The sequence below is a fragment of the Papio anubis genome, chromosome 13, assembly GCF_008728515.1.
Source record: "Papio anubis isolate 15944 chromosome 13, Panubis1.0, whole genome shotgun sequence".
Lineage (NCBI taxonomy): Eukaryota > Metazoa > Chordata > Mammalia > Primates > Cercopithecidae > Papio > Papio anubis.
The window spans coordinates 80,431,096-80,449,949 of NC_044988.1; the positions used below are offsets into that span (position 1 = coordinate 80,431,096).

The 18,854-nt window shown below is 37.3% G+C and overlaps 1 long non-coding RNA gene and 1 pseudogene across 1 annotated transcript; one reads left to right on the forward strand and one right to left on the reverse strand.

Annotated features, from left to right (window-relative positions):
- Positions 1 to 399: 399 nt before the first annotated feature.
- Positions 400 to 18,397, forward strand: LOC108582340. The gene is made up of 3 exons (XR_001895669.3): positions 400 to 5,260; positions 6,535 to 6,785; positions 17,318 to 18,397. It is a non-coding gene; the product is annotated as an uncharacterized LOC108582340 (long non-coding RNA).
- LOC116270135 lies at positions 11,617 to 11,712 on the reverse strand (annotated as a pseudogene).
- Positions 18,398 to 18,854: the final 457 nt, after the last annotated feature.

The following is an 18,854-nucleotide window of genomic DNA, read 5'->3' on the forward strand; positions in this document are numbered from 1 at the left end:
TAGCTGGGACTACAGGCGCCTGCCACCTCGCCCGGCTAGTTTTCTGTATTTTATGATGATCATGTATCTCAAATGGGCCATTAGAGCCTCCTGGTAATTCAACTATATTTTTTTCAGTTCATTCACTCAATTTCTGAGATGACTGGTTTGTGCCTTTTCTCTCTCCTCAATATCCTATGTTGACCTGGCACAGTAGCTCATCCCTATAATCCCAGCACTTTAGGAGGCTGAAGTGGAAGGATCACTTGAGGCTAGGAGTTCAAGACCAGCCCGAGCAACATAGCAAAACCCTGTCTCTACAAAAAATTTAAAAATTAGTGAAGTATAGTGGTGCATACCTGTAGTCCGAGCTACTCGGGAGGCTGAGGACAAGAGGATCGCTTGAGCTGAGGAGTCCGAGGCTGCAGTGCACTGATTGGGCCACTGCTCTCCAGCTTGACCAACAGAGCAAGACATTGTCTCCTAAAAAAATAAAAAGAAAAAAAGAAAGAAAAAATATCCCATTCATCCACCCTGTGTTCTCTTTCAGATGATAACACTGCTTCCTTTTTCACTGAGAAAACAGAAGCAATCAGAATAGGCATTGACATGCACCAGCTACCACATCTACTGATATATTGGTATATGTGCCTTATTCTTAGCAGTCTGGGGCTGTGAATGACCTGTTGGTGTCTGAGCTGAGGCCACACCCTTCATTTGTGCAGTAGATCTCATCCATCTTGCCAACTCAATAACAACACTGCTTCAACAATTGTTCCCTCTCTCTCCTGCATTTCAATTCCTTCTCTGCTCATTCATACCAGCATACAAAAATGCTAGAAGGTCAAACAAAACCCTCATTTACCCCAGCTACCATAACACATCTCTGCCTTTCTTTACTACAAAACTTCTATAAAAGCTTACCTATCCATGGTGCCTCCAATTCTGCTCTTCCCATCCTCTCTTGGATGCATTCCTACCAGGCTTTCCTCCCAACCACTCTGCTGAAGCAGCTTTCATAAACATCTTCAGTTCATCTCAACTACTTACACTCTATCCCACACACCCCCTGCACCACCACCAGTTGACACCTGTGCATTTACTTGCTTATTTGTTGTTAACTAACTAGGCTGTACACTCTATCCCAACAGCCCAGAATGTTCTTCGGTACACAACAGGTACCCAAAAAATATTTGTTAAATGGGTCTTAGCTTGTGATCATTTACTGTATCAATTACCTCAATGTAAACAATGCCAAAAATCTTTATTGTACATATTATTCTATATTCTTGACTTCCTGTACTTCCCAAAAAATTTTGATAGGTCCAAAATATTCATGTTGGGGTTTTGCTTGAACTTAAATATATAAATTAACCCGAGGAGGATTGAGAACATATTGGATCATCCTATCAGAAACAATGATTATATGATTTAACATTTTTTAAAGGCTGCAACTACTGCCGTTAATTTCCATAGGTAACTATCATCTGGGAAATATGTAAACTGTTTTTTGAAACAAAGAGCAACATAAAGGTAACTCAACTTTTCAATACCTGTTCACCTAATTCTGATCATGCAAATATCAAGTTGGGGAAAAGAAATTCAAACTCAGATATTGGGCTTTAAAATAATGTGTCCCAAAGGTCCATGCTATGACCTGGGCCTCTGATGGGGGTGATTGAAAGAGACAGTAGTATCATTAGTAAAGTAAGGCCTACAACACACACACACACAAAAGATTCGGGATTGAGAGTGTGAAATTGTTTAATATTTTGCAAAATAAGCATAACATTAGAAATTGCCTGCTTACTCAGAGGTGAGTAATCTGGCAGTCTCGGATATCTACTACACAATCCAGAATGAGAAATGGAACAACCACGGTCTCCAAATGACCTAAACAGATGTCACAAAGTCCCAGCTTACCCAGGCGGAGTTTAGCAGCTTCTCTCAGAGCCACGTGTTTAGGGTGAGGTATTCCGTCCAAAGAGAGTAGAAGCAACCAATTATGAGGATGGTACCAGAGAGAGCACGCCCCCACACATATACGCACACAATTTCCAAAGGCCTGTGCGAGAACTCAAATGACCTGGTCTAGTCAGCCTTAGCACAGCTCTTCACACCTCAATAGCCTTTTAAACATCAGCAGTGACTCTACAATGCAGCAGAATAAAGGGTAGTGCCAGTCAATGTCATTCAGAACAAAGATCTGAGGTTGTAAAGATAAGACGAAGTTGTATTCAGCATCTTCTTTTTAAGAAGGCAAGCAGATAACTCATATACTCCAGAAAGATATCCATAAAATCTGGTCACAAGTGTTTAAAACTGGCATTTGAGAAGGTAAAATTTCTGGATAAATATCTGTCTAATAAAAGATCTCAGTCCCCAACCATGCTGGATAAATGGGACACTAGTGTACTTCTCTAAAGGATAAAAAAGAATAATGGACTTAATTTTTAAATGTTTGACTCATGCCAAATGTATTTGAGAGGCAATACATATCACAACTCCAGCATCATGAAAGTAACATCTGATGTCAGCAATCTAATGTAAGCTTGCATTCACTGGTCCAGAAGATGGGAGATTGCTTACTTTATTAGTTCTGTGATCTGTTTAAGAAAGAAAACAGTTTTGTGGGTAACTAAATATGCTTTTTCCAAGTTAGAGACTGGTTTTTTCTAAGATTAGCAGGGTAATATTCTCAAAACTGTAAATAAACTAGCAGTACACAATGAAATTACAATAATCAGGCTATTAATTCTGCAGACCAGAAAGAGAAAGAAATGAGAGCTTAATATTAAAACTTTCAAATTTTCTCCACCCTTATTAGCACTTCTCAGATTTCCTTGCTGGCATTACCAATAGTAGAATATATTGGACCTTGTTTTTGTCACACATGTGAAGATTTATTTAACTTGAAACTCCTTCCCAGTTCATGTGGATTGGAACCGTAACTAAACACCTTGTCACGTGGTTCTCATTGTGGACAGGCACACATAGCTTTGCAAAGAATAATTATTATTCCAGTGTAGATATTTTACCCAGACTTTCAAAACATAGACTATAGATCTTGAGACACTAAAAAACTTGTTTCTGATTTTTAATCAGCAAAAGAATGTATTCAAACTTAAGACGGAAAAGAGCTCCTTCTCTGGAAAACAAGAAAACAAAGCATTTGAAAACCAATTTCTTTTTTCTTTGAGCTATATTTAAGGTCTATGGTTTTAAAAAGTATGATACAAAAAAATCCTTTTTTTCTGTACTCAGTAGTCCAAGTATCATATGACATACTTTAAAGATAGAAATTTTTGCTTTTTGGAGGAATTGAAAGTGTTTCCCTGACGTCATCAGGACCATCACTCTGGCCAAATCTTTTAAAAGTTCCTATGACATCCAAACATATGAAACTCAAGGTAATACATCAAAAGAGATGAAACTGTAGGCTTAATTCTTATGATATGTGAGTTATATATGAGCAAAAAGATGAGTTTGAATTCTCCCTTCCACCTACTATCCTAGTGACTTTGAGCTATTAACGTCTATGCACCTGTTTGCTCATCTGCAAACTGAGATAAAAGTATAATCTGTTTCATAGGATTACTGAAAGAATTAAATGAGATAATGCATGTAAACCACGTAGCATAGAGTAAGTGTTCAAACATTGTTATCAATGATTAGGATTGTCAATGTGATTGAGATCCCAATAAGTAACATAGCTCACTATGAATGCATCTGATTTCTCTTGCTAGCGCCACTTGCCTGCCTGGCACATAGTCACACAATATTTCCTTCTAAAATATTTTATAACAGCCTGACAAAGGGATGAATTTTAAGCGAGATCCATGTTCTTTAATGACCAGGAATGTAATGGTTCCTCTCTATTCTCTTTGATCTAACCTCATTTCTTTCCAATATTCAGAAACAGCAAGAGGAGGAAAGAATGAGAACCCTTGGTCATGAACAGGAGAATGTTTTTGAGGATTTGGAAACTGGGGAGCATGAGACTTTCTCTTGGGAGAGTTGAAACAGGGGTAACATAAATTGACATACAAAGAACATTCAGCCTAAGTGAGAAGAAACAAATCTCGATTTATGTCAATCATTGGCATATAATATAAAGACCAGTCTAGCAGCTACTTTTTACCCTTACAACATGTCATCGTGCCTTCAGCTTTTTCCTGCTCTTTAAGGCAGACTCCTTTCATGTGCTAGCTGTATTTGAAAGGCAACAGTGAACAGAAAGCAAAATTAACCCAGTATATTACAAACCAAGGAACGATGACAACAAAGAAGGTAGCTGCTATACTGCTGGAAGACTGGAAGGGCGTCTTCAGGTAAGATCAGTGCATCCTGAACTACTTTGTAGCCTTCATCCAAATCCTGTCCAAAAAGGAAGCTTCAGTACCTTCTGTTTTCATGTATCGGGCTTGATAAGTGTGTTTTGTCAATTATTATCAATGGCTGACCTTGACATTAGAAAATGTTGTTTTTCAAACCGAAAAGAACCTGCAAAGCCCCTTCTTTGTTGTACTTCCTCGTCCTCCATAATTATGCCCTTTCACCTCTGTTTTTTTCTTTCTTCTTCTTCTCCTTTTACTGCAGGATTTATAAAATCCTCTGAAACATGTTGTTTCCAGATGTAGGTCCCAAGTGCCCTGTCATTTACTTCCTGTCCAAGCACTGAGCAGATGGAATTACACAAGTTCGGCTGTATGAAACCACCCTCTAATGCCTTCGTTAAACTCCAGGATTTTAAAGAGTCTGTCCAGTTCCTGGCAGGGACCTTTCCATACTTCCACCCCGAAAGCTGTAAATTACTACCTCATTAAACTCAATTGTAAATGATTAGGTGTCTGGAATGTACTTTCCTCTCCCTGCAGCCTCCTTGGAGAAATTACTACATTGCAGGCCTCCCTACTTAACTCAACACATTAGTCAAGCAATGCAGGGTTTGAGTAGCTCACTCAGGAGGAGGTTTTATTTGTGTTAGGGTATTAAAACTCTATTATCATTTAGTTCCAAAAGTGGAAGATTTGTGATCTTCCATTTCCCATTGAGCAATCATTCTTATAACAAGAGAAAGCTGTAATTAACAGGCCTTTTTCAAGAATTCAGTTTTCTTCCTGCCACACAGGCAGTTGGAACTACGGAACTTCTGTTTTTTCTGAACATCAGTGAGGTGATTTAACATCTTTTAAAGGCTGCAGTTGCTGCCATTAATTTCCATAGGTAAAGATCATCTGGGAAATATTTAAACATTTTTTGAAACAAAGAGCAACAAAAGGTAACTCAAGTTTTCAATACCTGTTCACCTAATTCTCATTTTTTGATGAGGTTTAATTAAAAAGAAAAAAAAACTTGAAGAATCTGGAAAGGTCATGGGGAAAGGGTTGCAGAGAGAGAAAGGAGAGGAGGGGCTGTCACATTAAATAAATAATCTAGCCTAAGTTCCCAGCCTGGCTGCCATCATTTTAGCAGAAAAGGTAAAACTAATATTCCCCAAGGGACAAAAGCTCAGAAGGTCAGTTCTCTTTCTTATGGAGGCTTTTAGCTCTTTAATTCATTGACTTAGAGTCTTAAGATTTTCCTGATGCTTATTTTTGGGCTTCTCTGCCACTTGTTTCACTATAGATTGACTAGAGTCAATTAGTTGTACTTCACTGTGTCTCCGGAATATAGGTAAAGATAGTGACTTACATGGAGAAAGAAAATGAGGGCTATGAGCAAAATGGTTTTGCTATGATCAAACAAGTATTAGCAGTACAGTAAGTGTTGAAGCAGAGAGTTCTCGCCAACTTTGAAGAAGATTTTCGGAAAGAGATAAGGGAATGGAGCATGATTAATTCCTAACTCAGCCTGTGAATTTGTTGGTGGGTGTTGCAGATGATCATTAAAGAGATTCCTTTATATCTGGACATGGAAGATAAGGAGTGGGCTAATAGCTTAGGTGTCCATTTTTCTACATTGATTTTATGTGGAACAAGAAATAGTTCAGATGAACGTTGCTTGCCAGGGTGCTCTTTAAATGGGATAACTGGGTATAACTATAATTGGGTTAATTGGAATATGGTATAATTTTGTCTTAGTTCCCGGCATTGTAACTTGGAATAGATGGTATTATATGAAAGAGGTAAAGGAGCTGTTTCCCCAAGGAAACAAAGGCTTATGGTGCTACCCAGGTGATAAGGTGTGATACAGAGAAGGGAGGGTACAGGCTCCTCCTTTGTGCCCACAACATAGCACCGCTTTGATTTGGTGAAAACTGAAGCAATTGCAGTATCTCTCAGGCACCCTGAGGGTCTGGGGATTTGGAAAATCATCTTTTAGCATTATCTTCAGTGTTGTCATGGTAGATACCAGGTGCAGTGATGCTCAGGAGATTTCATGAATGTCAGACTTTCAGAAGGGTGGGCAGGATGGAAGAATGTGAGCTAAAGAAAAGACACCAAACAAATAACCAAAGATGACTTGATTATTTGAAAGATTCAAAAATACTTCATTGTGGGCAATTCATTCCTTGACTAAGTTTTAATTCATGTTAAATTTTTCATTTAAAAGCCTATTAGAGAGTAGCACCAGCAGAATGGCAGACTAGAAGGTACCAATCTTCATCTCCCCCACAAAAACAACTAATAACTATATGCCAGTGAAATTGCTGAGAGAGCTCCAGAGTAGAACAAACAGGTAACAGAAACTCAGTGAAGCAAAAAACACCAAAGATGGCTGTGTAGAAACACCCTGCTTGCACTACTCCATTCTTCAGTTGGGATCAGCTCAGAGCCAGAAGGGATTTCTTCCGAGGGGAAAAGGTAAGCAGGAGGACCCCAGTGGTCCTCATCACCACGCAGACACCTGCAGGCTTCAACACCCTGCGGTTTTTGCCAGTGCTGAGCCCAACTAAGGGAGCCAATGCTGTATTCCACCCCTGATTGCCTGAGTAGGCATAGTACCTCTCCATTTCTGGGGTCTTGCTGTTACTTCACCTTACCACCTGAAGCCTGGGACACCCAGCACCCCACTATCCCTAGGCCCAAGTTGCTGAAGAGCAACTCCATCCCTCTGCGCTCAAGTCACTGCTGGACCCCACCCCATGGGACCTGCATTGCTGCTGCGCCCTACCATTCTGGGGTCTTACTGCCACAGCACCCCAACCCACCCCCACTCCCAGGGCCTGAGATACTACAATACCCTGCTTTCCCAGGAACTAGGGTCTTTGCTGTACTACCGCATACCCTGGGACCTAAGTCATCACAGCACCACTCTATCCCTTGGGCCACACCACTGCTGCACTCTGTCCCCATAGTCTGAGCTACTGCTGTATCCCCTCTCTCTGGGCTTGAGATGCACACCCCAAAGTCCTAGACCCCAGCTCTGTAGGTGATGTGCATAAACCCATGCCTCTGTGAGTGCACCAGTATCCCAAGACCCAGGTGCCACACCTGTTCTGAGCACCTGTTCCCTGGCCTGAAACCACTGCAGCCTCCTGAAGCCCACACCAGACCCAGTATCAAGAGGGAATCCCTCAGCTAGGACTCTCTCCTGTGAGGAATGGGATAACAGAAGGACCACAACAACCTTCCTTCTGGGGACTCCAACAGCCCACACTGTTATTGCTGCCATTACAAACACCTGCAGCCTTGGCCACTGAGGCCCTCATAGTCTTTGTCAGTGCTGACCTCAACGGGGAGCAATACATGGAGACTATACCTGCACGCCCTCTGGAAACAAAGCTGCCACAGCCCCACCCAGCTTGCAGTCTTTCACTTAGGTGCAGATAAAAATCGATTCCCACCAAAGCCAGGCTGTAAAGTTTGGAAGAGGTGACTGCTTTATCAAACATGCAGACATCAATGCAAGGCTATAAGTCTTGCTTTTTTAAAACATTAAAAAAAGGAAGGAAAGAAGGAAGAAAGGGAGGGAGGGAGGAGAAAATGCCACCACAAAGGAACACAGTAAAAACCCCCAAGAAATCAAGATCTATAAACTGCCTGAAAGAAATTTAAATAATTATTTTGAAGAAGTTCAGCAAGATATAAGAGAACACAAATAGATAACTCAATGAAGTCAGGAAAAAATACGTAAAAAACACTAAAGATTCAATAAAGAGATAGAAATCATTTAAAAAGTTGCCAGACAGAAAATTCTGGAGCTGAAGAATACAGTGAATGTAACCAGAAATGCGATGGAGAACTTCAACCACAGACTAAAGCAAGCAGAAGAAACTGTGAACTTGAAGACAGATATTTTGAGATTATCCAGTCAGAGGAGATGAAAGAATGAAAAGATGAAAAGAAATGAAGAAAGCCTATGGAACTTATGGGACACCATTAAGCAAATCAGTATATGCATTATGAGATTCCAAAATAGAGAAGAGAGAGAGAAGAGAAAGCTTAAAGAAACAATGGCTGAGTTAGAATGGCAATCATTAAAAAGTCAGGAAACAACAGATGCTGGAGAGGATGTGGAGAATTTTACACTGTTGGTGGGAGTGTAAATTAGTTCAAACATTGTGGAAGACAGTGTGGCGATTCCTCAAGAATCTAGAACCAGAAATTCCATTTGACCCAGCAATCCCATTGCTGGGTATACAACCAAAGGATTATAAATCGTTCTACTATAAAGACACATGCACATGTATGTTTGTTGTGGCACTGTTCACAATAGCAAAGACTTGGAACCAACCCAAATGCCCATCAATGATAGACTGGATAAAGAAAGTGTGGCACATATACACCATGGAATACTATGTAGCCATCAAAAAGGATGAGTTCATATCCTTTGCAGGGACATGGATGAAGCTGGAAACCATCATTCTCAGTAAACACAAGAACAGAAAACCAAATGCCGCATGTTCTCACTCATAGGTGGGAGTTGAACAATGAGAACACATGGACGCAGGGAGGGCAACATCACACACTGGGGCCTGTCAGGGGGTGGGGGGCTAGGGGAGGGATAACACTAGGGGAAATACCTAATGTAGATGATGGGTTGATCGGTGCAGCAAATCACCATGGCACGTATATACCTATGTAACAAACTTGCATATTCTGCACATGTATCCCAGAACTTAAAGTATAATACATTTAAAAAGAAAAAAAGAAACAATGGCTGAAAACTGCCCAAATGTTGGGAGAGATATGAAAATCCAGATCTATAAAGCCCCAAAGTCCCTAAATAGATTCAATCCAAAGAGATCTTCACCAAGACACATTATAATAAGCTTTTCCAAAGTCAATGTCAAGGAGAGAATTTTGAAAGCAGCAAGACAAGCAACATGTCACATACAAGGGAATGTCAAGAACTATACCTGCCAAAGCTGTCTTTCGGAAATGAAGGAGGAATAAAGACTTTCTCAGAAAAGCAAATGCTGAGGAAGTTCATCACCATTGACTTTCCTTAGAAGAAATGCTAGAGAGTTCTTCAAATGAAAATGAAAGAAGGCTGGGTGCAGCACTCTGAGAGGCTGAGGTGGGCAGATCACTTGAGGTCAGGAGTTGAAGACCAGCCCAGTCATCATGGCAAAACCCCATCTCTACTGAAACACAAAAATTAGCCAGGCATGGTGGTGCATGCTTGTAGTCCCAGCTACTCGGGAGGTTGAGGCAGGAGAACCTGGGATGCAGAGGTTGCAGTGAGCTGAGATTACACCACTGCACTCCAGCCTGGGCAACAGAGCAAGACTCCATCTCAAAAAAAAAAAAAAAAAAAATGAAAGGACACTAATTACTAACATAAAAAGACATAAGAGTATAAAATTCACTGGTAAAAGTAAATGTATAAATGCAGAATACTATAATACCATAATGGTAGTGTTTAAATCACTTACAACTTTGTATAAAGGTCAAAAGACAAAAGTATTATAAATAATGATAGATACAATATTTCCTTAATGGAAAAAATATGTTAATTGTGACATCAAAACATAAAATGAGGATGGAACAAAAATGTAAAATTCTTTTATCTGTTGATGGTAAGTTGTTATATGTAGGTAAAAGGATACAAAGACATAGTTAGAAAAATGCATAAGTCTGGAGATATATTGTATTATTAATACAATATTGTATTGCACATTAATAATATTGTATTGTATCCTGGAAATTTAAGAGAGCAGATTTTGGATACTCTTTGCACAAAAAAAGAGTAACTGAGATGATGGATATGTTCATTGGTTTGACTGTAGCAATGATTTCACTGTGTATATCAAAATATTGTTTTGTACACCTAAAATATACAGAATAAAAAAGAGTCTATGAAAATATTAAGGAGTTCCCTCTCACCTCAGGAGGAGAACAAAAAAAAATGGTATGAGGTAGCTTTGATTACTAATGATGTAAATTTTAAAATATATTCATAAGCCATTGATATGTCTTTGTGAATTATCTCTTAAAGCATTTTTCTATTTGCTTTTTTCTTGATTGATAAGAGCTTTTTATATATTAAGGGTGATAACACTTGTGTATCATTTATTTTGCAAATATACCTACTTTGAAGTTGGACTTTTAAATTTGTAATAATTTTGAGACAGAAAAATTCTATTTTTATTCTTCTTTTTCATTTTTTCTTAATTTTATGCTTAGAAATATTTTACTAATGTTGTAAGCAGAGTCTGTTTCTGTTTTTTATTTTTTGCATCTCTTGGTATGTTCTCTTGTATTTGTAAAATATTTTCTCTTGTAGCTTCATTTTTCAAATTAACTCCTATATAATCTCTTTTTGGAGTACTTGGTGAGGAAAGGCTCTAAGTTTTTTAAATAAATAGGTATTTTATATGTCTTAAATACACATTACAAATTTTGGGAGGAAATAATCTTTATCACAAACTAAAACCCATTTTTTGAGTTTCTATTCTGCTTACCAAACTACATTGGTCTACTCTGTGCAATACTACAGTGTGAAATTATAGTATGCTCTAAAATTCTGTGATGCAAACATCACCTTGAGATTCCTTTTCTCCCCAACAATTTAATTGCAGAGCTTTACTTCAAGTAAAGTCAGATACAGAATGTTGACAGACTATTTCTCTCACCAAAACAATAGAAAAAATGAAGTAAAATTAATATTTTTAACACATTGAAGGACTATGAATGCAAAGAATTAAAGACTTCCAAAGTGGGGCAGGCCCTTCTTGGGTGAACACAGACTATGAACTGCTTTCCTCCTGGGACCACTTGCTGAATTTAGGCAGAAAGAATCTTCTAGGGTACGAAAAAAAAGTTAAACTTTTAACAGCCATGTGAGCTGGCATAATGAAGCAGAACCTTAGAAACCCCAAATGCAGAGATAGCAGAGCCTTCCTGCCACCAATTCTCATAGACTTTTGCTCAGTGTCTTACAGAAGCATTTGGGAAGCTGGAGGCAAGACTGAAAAGTGATTAGAAAGCCAAAGTCTACAAGAAGGAAGGGCCTATTATATACATAGATAAGATTTCACACTCAAGAAATCTTGAAAACAAAGGCAATCTGAAACTAGATCTCCAAATCAGCCCCAATCCTATTAAATTCCTTATTGGATCAAAGCAAAAAGCCTCCCATTTTCATTCTAGCTGCCTGATTAGAGGAAAAGATATGCCCTTTCTGGAAGAAATAATATTTACTTCAGTCTCTGTGGTTTTTATTTATTTTTATTATTTTTTTCTTTTTTTGAAAATGGAATGCTTCACAAATTCGCGTCATTCTTGCACAGGGGCCATGCTAATCTTCTTAGTGTATGTTCTGCCAAAGCGAGCACGAGTCTCCATGGTTTTTAAACACAATAAAAAGTTACAGCTCAAGGCAAAAATATAGAAAATGTAACTTTTGTGCAAAAGAAAAATATAATCTATATAAGGATTACAGATAACCCAAAAATGACTGTAAAATCACTACTAAAAGTATCTCTTAAAATTAGAGCAAAAAATAGATCTAATGGATGAAAAACTTGATAATTTCAACAGAGAAAAGGAAGTACTGAGATAGGTATTATAAAATATTTTAAGTTAATGCATATGTTAATTAGCATGATTTAACCATTCCACAATGTATACATATATCAAAATATGTTTGTGCACCATAAATATATAAAATTTTTATTCATCAAATAAAAATAAATAATTTTAAGTAATATTTAAAATTAGACATTCATTAGATGGACAATGCCAGGCTAGAAGGGCAGCAGAAGAAATGATGAGTGAACTTAAAGACAGATCAATAGAAATAGAAATTAGAACAGAGAAAAAAGAACATTAAAAAAAACTGAGAGGGAGAGAGTTATGAGACAAGACCTGAAATTAACAATCTTCAAAGAGACACACAAGCCAAAACAAAATAAAGAAAAAAATTCTGCCAAGCATTTAAGAAATACCAGTTCTACATAAACTTTCAGAAAATAGAAAGAGTACATGTTGACTCATTCTATATGGCTGACATAACCATCCTACCAAAATATGACAAGACTATTTAAGAAAAAGAAAAATTATAGACCAATATTCCTCGTTAACATAGAAAAATCCTATGCAAAATAATTGAATCCAGTAATATATTTGAAGGATAATATATCATAAACAAGTCTAGCTACTCAATGAATGCAAAGTTGGCATAACATTTAAAATCAGTCAGTTTAATTCACATCAAATGATTCAGAAAAATAAACCACAAAATGTTATCATTGGATAGAGAAAAATTATTTCATAAAATTTGACACCTTTTTACTTAAAAGGATACTCTTAACATGGTAGGTATAAGGAAGAACTTAATCTATAAAGGTTATCTACCAAAACAATGGTACAGCTAATAGGAAATTTAATGTAAATATTCACTATTATTGTTTCTATTGACCATCATACTGGTGGTTCTACCCGTTGAAATAAGGCAAGAAAAAGAAATAACAGTTCTAAGCATTGGAAAGGAAGAAGTAACGCTCTGTACTTGACATGGTTATGTGCATGGAAATTCCAAAGAAATCTATAAATAAGCCGAAGATTTATTGACAATAAATAATATGTGAATTTTAGCAACACTGCTGGTTATAAGGTAAGCGAACAAAAATCAAGAGTATTTCTGAACACTAGCCGCAGCAATTAGGAATAATTTTTTTTAAACATTACATACATGGGCATCAAAAAGTGTAAAAACCTAGGGTGGGAATCTAATGAAAATTATACAAAGCCTCTTAACTGAAAATTATAAAACATCACTGAATAAAATTAAATAAGATCTAAATAAATGGAGAGATTATCATGCTCATGAACTAGAAGACTCAATATTGTTAATTTGCCAGTCCTCTCCATATTGCTCTAAAAATTCAACATATTCCCAGTCAAAATATCAGCAGGCTTTTATTAGTAAAGATATACAAGCTGATTATAAGGTTTATATGAAGATGCAAATGACCTGATATAACCAAGAAATTCAAGAACAGCAATGCTGGAGAACTTACAATACCGGGTTTCGGTAGTTACTACAAAATTACAATAAACAAGGCAATGTGCTATTGTTGTTAAAGCTAGGCAAATAGATCAAAGGAACTAGAGAAATAGACCCACAAAAATATGAGCCTTTGATTTCTGACAAAAGCACTGTAAACTATAAAACATGACTGAATAAAATTAAATAAGATCTAAATAAATGGAGAGATTATCTTGCTTATAAACTGGAACTTAATTTTTTTCTTTTTTATTATACTTTAAGTTCTAGGGTACATGTGCACAACGTGCAGGTTTGTTACATATGTATACATGTGCCGTGTTGGTGTGCTGCACCCATTAACTCGTCATTTACATTAGGTGTATCTCCTAATGCTATCCCTCCCCCCTCCCCCTCCCCCCACCCCACAACAGGCCCCAGTGTGTGATGTTCTCCTTCCTGTGTCCAAGTGTTCTCACTGTGGAACTTAATTTTTAATATATGGTCCTGGAACAACTAGACATCTTCCAAATTAATCTTTATCCATTTCTTACATCGTACACAAAAATTTATTCAAGGAAGTATCAGAGATTTAAATGTGAAGACTAAAATTTTAAAGCCTTGGTAGGAAAACATATGGGAATATCTTTGCAACCCTGGGGTGAGAGATTATTTATTGGACAATATACAAAAAGGACTAGCTTTAAAAGAAAATAGACTGAATCAAAAGTGATACCACTCATCAGAAAGTCACTTCTCATCAATAAAGCAAACAGGCAAGTCACACACTGGGGTAAAATATTTACAACACATATGCCTAACAAAAAAAGATCTGTGCCCAACATACATATTTTTAAATACCTGCAAATCAATAAGGAGCAGACAACTAAAACAAGCAAAAGACTCCATCTGTCACTTCACAAGGCAAAATGTTTGAATAGAAAGTAAACAAATAAAAAGATAGTCAATGTCATTATTCACCAGGAAAATGAAAATTTAAATGATGGGATACAATTTCACACAAGCAAAATGACTAAAGTTAAAAGACCAGCAATAGAAGTGCTGATGAGGATATAGAGCAACTGGGTTTCACATACAATGATGGGAGAGGGGAAAGAAAAACGGTAAAATCACTTTGGAAAGATGTTTGCCAGTTGCTAATCAAGTTCATCTATCCTATGACCCAGAAATTTCACTTCTATGTATATACTTAAGAGACATGAAAGTATATAGCCACAAAAAGACGTACTCAAGAATGTTTATGGCAGCTTTATTTCCAAAAGTCCAAAATTGGAAATAACACAATGTACATCCAGAGAAAAATGAATCAGCAAGTTATGGAGTCATACCATGCACTGCCACACAGCAATAAGAAAGAGCAAATGATTGATACACACAGCTACATGGGTGATGGTCAAAAAGAGACACGAAAGAGTATATACTATAGGCTCCCATTTTTATGCAATTCAATACCAGGCAAAACTAATTTATGGTGATAAAAGTCATAATGATCTCCGAGTTGGGACTGTTGATTAGCAGGGAACATGAGGGAACTTTCTAGGAGTGTGAAAATGTTTTATATCTTGTGTGATAATCACAAGGGATATATACATTCATAAAAATGCACTGAGCTGTAAAATCAAGATTTGTACATTTTACTGTATCAATTACCTCAACATAGACAAAGCTAAAAATGTTTATTGTACATATTATTCTGTATTCTTGACTTCCTGTACTTCCAAAAAAATTTGGATAGGCCCAAAATATTCATGGTGGGGTTTTGCTTGAAGTTACATTAAATATATAAATCAACCTGAGGAGGATTGTTAACATACTGGATCATCCTATTAGAAACATACTGTGTGTCTCCATTTATTCATTTTTATTTGAGTCTCTCATTGTTTTATGTTTTTTTCCTTAGCTAATCTAGAATTGGTATTACGTAAATTTTAATTATATATTTTTCCATAATACTTACCAATGTTGTTTCTCATGTAGAGGAAAATATCATTATCTCTATTATTTTCCTTCCAGGATTTTGTGTTGTCATTTTTGTTTACATTCAAAATATCACTGAGAAATGGTAATATTATAGACTTGTTCTTGGCTAGAACTGTTAAAAAAAACTACCTTTAAAAAGTAATGAAAACCAGTGTTCCTGTCCTCCTTGTGGGCTTGGTACGATGTTAGTGTTATGAGAGAGCACTGTTTGCTACCATGTTAGTTTTCCTTGTTTTGTCATGGTTGGATATACAATTTTGCATCTCTAAGTATTAAAAAATACTTATAGAGCTTATACCTATAATACTAGTATTTTGGGAGAGGCCAGGAGTTCGAGACTAGCCTACTAAAAATACAAAAATTGGCTGGGCATGGTGGCACTTGGCCTGTAGTCCCAGCTACAGGCTGAGACATGAGAATTGCTTGAGCCTGGGAGGCAGAGGTTGCAGTGAGCAGAGATTGTGCCGCTGCACTCCAGCCTGGGCAACAGAGCAAGACTCTGTCTCAAAAAAAAAGTATAGAAAATGCATCTCCAGAATTTATAAAAATGTTCAAATTTTTTTCCTTTGATCTAGTGATGTCATGATACATTGTGCTAATAGTGTTTCTATTATTTCATATTCTTAGATATCATTTTTAACATAGTTCTACATTTGGTTTGTAAAATATTGAGGTAGTTTTTTTGCCTTTATATGGTAAACACAGTTTTATTCTTGTCTTTCATAAACATTTTAGGTAGTTTTTTGCCATGTAATTGGAAACAGAATTTTTTTCCTATAGTAAGCATTTTAGCAAGTTTTGCCTCAGTGATCATAAATGTAGAGTTTTAATTTTATCTGTTTTAAAGCCAAAATTAACAAATGGGATCTAATTAAACTAAAGAGCTTCTGCACAGCAAAAGAAACTACCATCAGAGTGAACAGGCAACCTACAGAATGGGAGAAAATTTTTGCAATCTACTCATCTGACAAAGGGCTAATGTCCAGAACCTACAAAGAACTCAAACAAATTTACAAGAAAAAAACAAACAACCCCATCAAAAAGTGGGCAAGGGATATGAACAGACATTTCTCAAAAGAAGACATGCATACAGCCAACAGACACATGAAAAAATGCTCATCATCACTGGCCATCAGAGAAATGCAAATCAAAACCACAATGAGATACCATCTCACACCAGTTAGAATGGCAATCATTAAAAAGTCAGGAAACAACAGGTGCTGGAGAGGATGTGGAGAAATAGGAACACTTTTACACTGTTGATAGGACTGTAAACTAGTTCAACCATTATGGAAAACAGTATGGCGATTCCTCAAGGATCTAGAGCTAGATGTACCATATGACCCAGCCATCCCATTACTGGGTATATACCCAAAGGATTACAAATCATGCTGCTATAAAGACACATGCACACATATGTTCATTGCGGCACTATTCACAATAGGAAAGACTTGGAATCAACCCAAATGTCCATCAGTGACAGACTGGATTAAGAAAATGTGGCACATATACACCATGGAATACTATGCAGCCATAAAAAAGGATGAGTTTGTGTCCTTTGTAGGGACATGGATGCAGCTGGAAACCATCATTCTCAGCAAACTATCACAAAAACAGAAAACCGAACACCGCATGTTCTCACTCATAGGTGGGAACTGAACAATGAGATCACTTGGACTCGGGAAGGGGAACATCACACACTGGGGCCTATTATGGGGAGCGGGGAGGGATTGCATTGGGAGTTATACCTGATGTAAAGGATGAGTTGATGGGTGCAGCACACCAACATGGCACAAGTATACATATGTAACAAACCTGCACATTATGCACATGTACCCTAGAACTTAAAGTATAAAAAAAAAAAAAAAAAAAAAAAAAAGTTGTCTGTTTTGTCAGATTCGGGTATCAGTGTTAAGCTAGCATTATATAATAAATTACAAAACTTTCTTTCCTCTTGTAGACTCTGGAATATTTCACGTGCCATGGCAAGTGCCAGTTATCAGAAGATTTGAAAAAAACTCATAAAAATGACTCAAGTCTGTATCCATCTTGGAGAAAATTATTTTGCAATGTTTTGTTTTCACACTATATATTTAACTTTATTGGCAGTTTCTCTGTCTTAATTTCTGCTTCTATAATTTTTTTCTCTTGCTTTCCTTAGATTAATTTGAATATTTTCTAACTCTTTGATGAATGTTAGCTTAGTTTCATTCCTCCTTATTTAATTAAAAAAATGCACCAAGAGAATATATTCTGGGTATATTTTTAGTTTCCAGCACATAAGATCTGATATCCAATATCCTCGTCATCATTTTTCAATAATCTCGAATTTGAGTTTTTTCCTACTTAACATAAGAAAAGAGGCGTATTTGTTAGAAATCCTGTTCAGTTGCTATAGATGAGAGGTCCTAACCAACAGTGGCTAAAATGAGGTATATGTCCATGCAGGCAGTCTAGGGCTGAGGGTGCTTGGTCTTTTTCTTCTTTGCTGTACCCACAACAGTTTCCACAATAGGCAGTTTCCCATCGTGATTTCAGATCACTCTTGTAGGTCCTAGCATCATAACCACATTCTATCCCACAGAAGCAGCATAAGGAGGAAGAAAAGGATTTGCAAAGTGTAAGTTGCAAACATCACTGCCACCTGCCATGCTGACCAGAATTTGATCGCATGTCCACGTCTAGAATCAAGGGATCCTAGGAAATGTATTCTTTCACTGGTGGACCGTGGGCCCAATTAAAAATTATATATTATATAAAATGACAGCACAGATAAGTAGAGAACTATCAGTATCTTACACAGTTTTAAAAATATTTTCTATTAGCTGTTTGTTTATTTTAAATTTTTCTTTTGTTTTTTCTTAGAGACAGGGATTTGCTCTGTTGCCTAGACTGGAGCGTAGTGGCATGATCTTGGCTCACTGCAGCCTCAAATTCCTGTGCTCAATCTTCATGCCTCATCCTTCTGAATAAGTAGGACTACAGGCACATGCCACCATGCCCAGCTAATTTTTTTTGTTTGTTTTGAGAGGAAGCCTCACTGCAACGACCAGACTGGAGTGCAATGGCGTGATCACGGCTCACTGCAACCTCCGCCTCCCAGGTTCAAGCAGTTCTCCTGCCTCAGCCTCCTGAGTAGCTGGGATTACAGACACATGCCATTATGCTCAGCTAATTTTTGTATTTTTAGTAGAGATGGACTTTCACCATGCTGTCCAGGCTGGTCTTGAACTCCTGACCTCAAGTGATCTGCCCGCCTTGGCCTCCCGAAGTGCTAGGACTACAGGCCTGAGCCACCGCGCCTGGCCAATGATTATATATTTTGAAAATATCTTTAGATATTAAGAAAGAATATGTTTCTTTTGTGGAGTTGTAAGTTTTGTATGTATTTATAACTCTGCTTTTCCATCTGGCTTCTCCCTGTCTATTCATACCTAAAGCACTTCACCCATCAGTTACATTTCCAGGATCAACCATGCTATTTTCCTTTCACTCAT